The sequence below is a fragment of the Leptonychotes weddellii genome, chromosome 8 (genome assembly GCF_054177405.1).
Source record: "Leptonychotes weddellii isolate Sample4059 chromosome 8, ASM5417740v2, whole genome shotgun sequence".
NCBI classification, from domain to species: Eukaryota; Metazoa; Chordata; class Mammalia; order Carnivora; family Phocidae; genus Leptonychotes; species Leptonychotes weddellii.
In genome coordinates, this window is record NC_138376.1 from 68,938,137 (window position 1) to 68,946,265 (window position 8,129).

The window sequence follows — 8,129 nt, forward strand, 5'->3', positions numbered from 1 at the left end:
GAAGATCCTGAAGATATGCATGTTGTGAAGCAGCATGTAGGTAATTAACAATAAAGTCAAATAGAAAAGCAATCATAGGTTATTGGACATAAGATAAAATGTTTAAATTTGAAAGCAGCACAATGACAAACTTCCATAATAACATGGTCTTTGATTCTATGTTATTTCACACTCCCAGTGGAATTCCCAGAAAGTCTCCAGATTAAATGTGTGATACGACCTTTAGTTTCTTTTATATGTACTGTTTGCACACCTAAGATAAATCTTCTCTACGTTTTAATGGACTGACACTTTAAAACTTTTTAGTCTTTTACTGTAACATCTAATGCTTTCATAATGGAAATTTTATACATATTTCATATATGTATACATATGTACATACACCATCTTTCTTAACCTTTATGGTGGGGAATGACAGTTGCCTTTATCTTTACTGACCAGAACTAAGTGTTCTGTGGGATTGGCTAAGAAGAGTCCTTAGTGAAATCTTTTGTCTCTTTATGACAGTTCAGGGGTTGTTGTGGATTTTTTGTTTGTTTGTTTTTTTTACAGTGTCCCAGCTGAGAACATTATAGAGCAAAGACAGATTTCATGAGGTTTTAACAAAGCCATTTGAGGTACTAACAAGTTCAGTAGATGGAACAAACCACAGAGTTTAGAAGTGAAGTGCAACGCTAAAAGAACTGTTTAAATGTTAGGTGCACTTTATTCTTCATGGAAAATGCATTAAAAGAAATTTCATACACTAATTCTCTTGAAATGTGTCTAGAGTAAATTCAACTTATTCTCTGCATGAAGTCTTTATAGAGTGGACAGAAATGATCATCTGCCAGTTCTGAGTCAAGACCTCTAACACCTTTTATACTTCTGTTTGCATGCTTGTGTCTCTACCATTGCCAGAAAACAAACAAACAAGGTCGGGGGAGGGGGGTGGTAAGGGAAAGCCTGGGTTAATTTGCTAATTTTAGGAAGAGGATGGCCTTAAGTACAGCTAGTGACCCATTCAGCCCAGCCTAGATTTGCTGACACCCTTCTCCAACCCCATACCAATTCCTAGTTAGAGGAGCAAGCCTACCCAACGTGATCAGTGCAGCCAGGTGAGGCAATCTGCAGCCCAAGTGTAGCTCTAGGACAATAAAGTATTATTCATTTAATACTTTATGTTTAGGTGTAGTTTGTTACACAGTATTTTTGTAGCCTAGCAAAATGATGGATAGAATAGTTTGTTATTCAGACCATCTATCTATAATAAATCCTTTACTTACTGATCAATCTGTACAGAATATAAGATTCGCTAATAAAGGATCTTTGGTTGTATCAAATACTTAGGCATTGCACTTAACATGTGCATAATAAATATTCATTTGTGGTATGGATGTGGCGGCATAAAAATAATTTTCCAGTTTGGGAAGAATAAAAGCTAAGTGTCATCCCCAGACTAACAAGTCTAAAAACTTTAAAAACAGTTGAAAATTTTCAATTAGCAATAATCGCGCCTCGGATAAACCTCATTGGCTATGATACTGCCACTGCGCAAAGCTAAACAGTTGGAACTTACCAGCATTAGAATGGGAAAAAGTAAATAAAAGAAATTGGGATAGAGGTTTCAGCAGTGGGTACATACTTCTGTTGATGCTTTCTGAGATTCAGCAGTGAAAAGCACTAGGGAAATTAAAAAAAAAAAAAAAATGCTTCCTAAAAGTGAAGGGAACACTCCCAGATGCAAAAATGCACCTTTGTTTGCAGTTGCAGGTTGGAGCACTGCAGAGAGTGCTGCAGCAGAAGTCAATGGACCCAATTTGGTTTAAAAAGAAAACAGAGTTCCAACAAGAAGTACAATGCCAAGGCACACTTGCAAGTGTAAGTCTATCATGCACACCTGAAGGAAAAGGTGAAGGAAAAGATTGTGAAAACTAATTAGCCTCTGTATGTTGAATCATATTAACTGTGTCCATCAATTTAAACCTATAAAGATAGCAATTTCCTATGGTTCAGGTTGAAACACGGCCGCATCTCCATCCTCTACTCAAACTCATTCAATGTGATAATAAAAAGGAATTAATGTAGAACAACAAGATACTAGGAGAAAAAAAATGAGAAATAGAGCAGAAAAATTTTACCAAGAATTTAAGAATGGCCCTATGTTAGATATTTACTATTTGTTCCTAATACATGCTTCCTTCTTCTCTGATTTGCTAGGAATTTATGGAGGCTGGATCATTGTGAACCCCCTCAGCCATTCTTGTTTGCTCCTCCAGATTAACTTTGGTCAGTTTGGTTGGTGGGAGTACTGACAGCAGATCTAGGGGTAAAAGATTAAGGTCAGGACATTTGTTCCCCAGCTTTCTTCCAGCCAGGACACTGGTGAGCCCTGTTCCTCCACTAAATTTTACAGCTCCTAATAAGTAACCATCTCTTACAGCAACTGCCATTTCCTTTGGCTTCCAGTAATTGTTTCTTCCCTTGCAGCCTCCAAAAGATCATGTATTTTCCACTGTTGCCAGCTTTAGGTGCTTCACCATGTTTATGCACTTGCTGTAATAATCCTTTTATTAAACTTGCCTTATTAGTGTTGTCTCATTTGAGTAGATCATCTGTTTCTTACCGGGATTTTGATTAGTACAACCACAAAACAAAGTGAGAACTCAGAAAAGACAGCAGAAGGTAATGACATAAGAGCTGGTAGGAATCCTCAAAGCACAGAGGAAAAACAGAGATAAAATGGAAAAAGCAGAAGAAGTAACTGACACTGTGGAAAACTTGGTAAAGGTAATGGTGGATATAAATGACAAAATTAATCAAAATTAATTTGAAATAAAGTGTTAAGCTCTTAAGTAGGAAATAAGGTTTAGAGGATTTATCAAGGAGAAGCCTGGTTGCTTAGGTCTTCATTCCACCCATTCCCTCCAAAAAGAAATGGAGATAGAATATTTGAAATTATAAATCAAGAAAATTTCTCTGAAATCAAAACTATCTTAAATTTACATATCAAAAGGATACTATGTGGAATAAGGAAAAATGACACAGAATTGTCAATGTCAACGTGTGTCCTAAATGTCAAAGATAAGAGAAGAATTTTTTGGGAAGCAAGGCCAAAAGATCAAGTCTTTCATGAAGAAAAAGAGAATTAGGCTAGCCTCAAAATTATTTAAAACTTGTATACCAGAAATTACAGGAGCAAAGTTACAAGGCACTCAAGAGAAGAAAGTGGGGCTATGGATTTTATGTAGGGAAAATGCACTCTTCAACTATGAAGCTTGAACATACAAAAAGCTTGAAAATATATTTTTCCCAAGAGTACTTCTTAAGTAAACTATAAGAAGAAATTTAGTTAACTGTGGAAAATCTCAAGAGATTATGTAAAAGAGGAGGTTACGAGCATTAAACATATGAAACTGTGAAATAAATCTAAGATCTGTTTAAGATACAAGGTGAGGAAAAAATGTAAAAGTGATAGGCCTCACAGTGAAAAAACGATTAAAAGAAAATGTAAGAGAAAAAAGATGGGAAGTAGAGTAAGTTCAATACCTCATCCAATACAGATAAAAATTAAGTGATCATTGAAAGTATCATTGGGGATGCAAAGCTAAATAATAAAAATAGTACTACTGAGTAAAATCAGATGTAGATAAGAGATAGGGAGAGAAAGTAGTAGAGAAAATATATTTTTTCATGATATGCAATAAAAGACTGTGGTTTCAAATTATTATCATAAAGATGACCACTATAATAAAAAGCAAATCTTCCTAAATATCAGGAAAATATACATATTAAAAAAACTAAAGCAAACATACAGCTTGAAAAAGAAAAATCAATAAAATTTAAAAAATAAATGTAATACTACATTAAAAAATATGAAAACATACTTGGAAAAGCAAACAAGTTTAAATGAACTAAAATCATCCAGAGAAATAATTTCATATTAGTCTATAAGGAAAAATTCTATATAAAAATATACCTAAAATCTATATAAAAAGCATACTTTAAAATGGAAAAAATAAGCAAAAATACTCAAGTAAATGAATGTATGGAATTCTGGAGCTGTATCAGAGAAAATAAAAATAGATAAAATTGACCAAAATAGTATAATAAATCTTTAGACTATGAAAGGAGAAAAAGAATCCCACAATTAATTTTACTTCTTTCTTTTAGAAAATCAAAGAGAAAATGACAATAACACAGTACTAATTGATTTATATATGTACATAAATATGTATAGATTGATGTATTTATATATTTATATGTATATATGTATCTCGTATAAATAAAAAATTTGATACATACATTATATAAAACTTGTACTCTAAAATTTGATGTTATAATTTCTTTTCAGAACATATTAAAGTTGAACATACATTTGACCAAAGATAAAGCTTCAATATCGAGAAAAAAGAAATACAGAAACTATACTGTGACCATAGGTCAATAAAAATGAAAATAGTATAACCAGAAAACAATTTTATACTAACCATAAAATTTTAATACTATGCTTTTAGATAAATCCTGGTTTGTGAAGTTAATATAAAACATCATAGAAAATCTAAAAAATGATAATGAATATAAAACAATTTATGAGATTTATCTAAAGGAATGCTTGAGGGAAAAATGAATAGCTTTTACTACCCAGAGCAATACACAAACAGAAAATAATGAAAAAATATTTAATAGTGATTCAACTATTTAGAAGTTTTAAAATAGCAAAATTTAAAAAAAAAATCATTAAAACAGAATTTAGGGAATAGGACAACAGAATAACGAAAGCAGATCATTTGAGGCCCTGAGGCAGAAGGGTGCCTTGTGTATTAGAGGAACAGAAAGAAAATCCATGAGACTGGAGCAGTGAGAAGAAGAAGGGAATCATAAAAGATGAGGTCAGAGAACAGGAGGTGTAGACCACATACGGTCTTGAATAGAATAGCAAAGACTGGCTGTAGAATTGAGAGTAGGTTTCAGGGAAAAGGACAAAGACCAGCACAAAAGTTAATGCGTTCATCCAAGGGAGAGATGATGTGACTTTGACCAATGTGGGTTGCCGATTGGAGATGGTGAGCAGCAGTTGACTTCTGATATGTTTTGAAGTAGAGCCAATAGGATTTATTGTTGGAACTGATGTGAGAAAGGAAAAAAGGCAAAGGTGACATCATTTGCCTGAACAGGCAGCATGGAGTGGTCAGTGACTGAGATGAAGAATACAAGGGATAGGGCTGGTGTGGGGAGAGATCAGGAGTTCAATTTTAGACAAGTTCATTTTGAGATTCCTATTATATATACCCAAATGCAGTTGCCAATTAGGCAGTTAAATATGTACGTCCAGAATTAAGTGGAGAGGTCTGGCCTGTAAATGTGAACTTGGGAATTATCAGCCTAGATGTTAAACGCAAAAGTTAAGGGGGAAATGTTCAGTTTTCACTTTCTCACTTTTTGTTGTTGTTCAGACTTCCATGTCTGAAATGAAAGAAATGAGGAAATTATTTTTGTCAAAGCAGTGCATGTTAATCCATTGAGTGTCAAGCTAACAGATTTATGTTTTATCTGCTAACCTATTGGATATGAACAGAAGTTCCTGAAGAGGGAAGTATGACCATGATGAAGTTTTGAAAGTGATTATTCTGGTAAATCTGAATACTGTGTATGGATGAGGTACAGAGATACAAATAGGGCTTTGTACTAAGAGTAGGGGGTAGAAAATCCAGGCTTAAGATTAATGTAGTGGAAATGGAGATGGATAACTTTTCTTTTTTCCCTGAAAGATTTAACTACACATGGATTCAAATGTTACCAATTTAAATGTGTTCCCACAACCTTCTTAAGCGAAATGAAGCTGCTTTCATTTCAAAAAGCCAAAGGCAATATGCTTATATTTGCAACAATCAAAATAACAAAACATTTTTCCAGTGGAGCCATACTTTAAAGAATATTCTTTCTATAATGGATACTGCCCCTTTAAGTAGCAGAAAACAGCTTTAGAGGATAATAGCTGTTATTATGATTGTCAATCTATCCCAGATCTGCTATTCCGTATTTTGTCACTTATAAAATAGTACTTTCAGCGTGAGGATTCTATTTATCTCAAGCCAGAGTGTCAAATCCCTGGTGGATTGGAAAAGGATGAAATCTGAGAAAGATCGAAAGAGAGAGACAGTAATAGAGGGAGACAGAGAGAAAGAGCTCAATGCTAAGAAAAAAAAAAAAATGGTTCTAGACCTCTTAAATCAATCCAATAGTATCTATCTTAAATTAACATCTTAAAAAAAATAAACTGACAACTTCCTTTTATTGTTTCATTAGGAAAAGATGTCAGACCAGTACGTGGAGATATCACATCTTTGATTTCTACTATTTGTATGTAATGTCTTTGATAACATGTAGTTGGCTTGAAACGGTCACTTCAAGTCTACATGTGTATCTTTATTAATCTCTCATTAGATTTTTGAGTAAACAACAGTTAAAAGAATCAAAAGCCTTTGCATTTGAGTAGTTTGTAATTTATTTTTACCCCAAACGTACAATTTCCTTGGTTAATTCATCTGTTAAATAGGTCTCTCCATATTTACAAATATTTGATGATGTTCCTCAACAAGAATGCCCTAAAGTATCATGCTATATATTTCAGAAATACCACATTTCCATAAAAGAAAAGTCAATTTATTTTACTGATGGAGGAGCCACTGGTTCATCTCACTAAAATCTTGGCTCACTCATTGGTTTGTCATCCAATAATGAAGAGAAGTTCTCTGGGTTTCTGGCATAATTACCATATTATCTAGGGTGAGATTATATTGTTAAAATTTAGTGTCAAATAATAGTGCTCTGCAAGATGTTCTTTCAAGAAATAAAGAGCAGTAAAATTTGAGAAATGAAGGGATATTTATGCCACTGGGAAAGAGAACAAAATACTCCTCAGGAAATAATATAAATGCCAAATAATATATCACTTTGATCATAAGTTGATAAAGGAAGCATATTTGGTGAATTGAAGAGAATACTTATGGCTGAAAGAAATTGGGGCTAGGAAATATTACATAATTAACAACAACTTAAGGAGATTATGGAACATGTGGGAAGAGCTAGTCTATAGAAAAAAAAAAAGAATGGGCTTTGGAGTAAAAACCACCTGGTGAAAACCTTTGTGCCACTTTACTATTTATATTATTTGGAATAAGTTTAATAATCTGACTCTCTTGTCTTCCTGATTGGAAAATGGAATAAAAGGAAATCAGAGAATCCTTTAAGAGTTAAAAATAATAAGCATAAGCAAAGGGCTGAGCACAGTGTCTGGAACACTGTAGCACTTTACTAAGGGTTTATTCTGTTCCTGGTATAGAAAAACAAGCAAAAACAGATTACAGCAAATGAAAAGGCTTTCAAGTTTTGGCATATATGTTTTTAAAAAATCTCTGAAGGAAGAATTTAACTAGCTTTGATATAATAGTTATAGAAAATACAAAATGAAAGTCAGCTACTCAGATACCATGCAAAGATGAGAATAAAAATCAAATGATGGACTTTTGTTATGCTCCAAGAAGGATGCAGTTGGTGAAAACAAAAATAAAAACAAAAGTTAAATAATCCTGGATACTAGTTCCAATTTACATAAAGATTATTATAACTGTGGATTTTGATTTCATTCATGAAGGTTCACAATTAGTTTGACAATGTTCTTTATTATTAATACTTTGTAATTATTACCACTCTGAGTGGGGAGATTAGAGAAAGAGCCTTACTCTGGGAAACTGAAGATTTGGATTCTATTACAATTTTTTTCAGCAGTCAGGAAGTGATTTATTTTCCCTGGTCTTTGTTTCCTAATCTATAAACTTAAAAATTTTAATTCTTCTAAAACTCTTTTTGTTATAAGCGAGTCTTAAGGCTGATGTTTATAAAATTGATTTTAATAAGTATTTTCAGAAGGCTTTAAAATTTCTAGCTACTGGGGCGCCTGGGTGGCTCAGTTGGTTAAGCGACTGCCTTCGGCTCAGGTCGTGATCCTGGAGTCCTGGGATCGAGTCCCGCATCGGGCTCCCTGCTCGGCAGGGAGTCTGCTTCTCCCTCTGACCCTCCTCCCTCTCATGCTCTCTGTCTCTCATTCTCTCTCTCTCAAATAAATAAATAAAATCTTTAAAAAAAAA

The 8,129-nt window shown here is 33.5% G+C and overlaps 1 non-coding gene across 1 annotated transcript; it reads right to left on the reverse strand.

Annotated features, from left to right (window-relative positions):
- Window positions 1-1,398: 1,398 nt before the first annotated feature.
- LOC115939337 (U4 spliceosomal RNA) lies at window positions 1,399-1,541 on the reverse strand. Its single transcript, XR_004074165.2, has one exon. It is a non-coding gene; the product is annotated as a U4 spliceosomal RNA (small nuclear RNA).
- Between the last annotated feature and the right edge of the window lie 6,588 nt (window positions 1,542-8,129).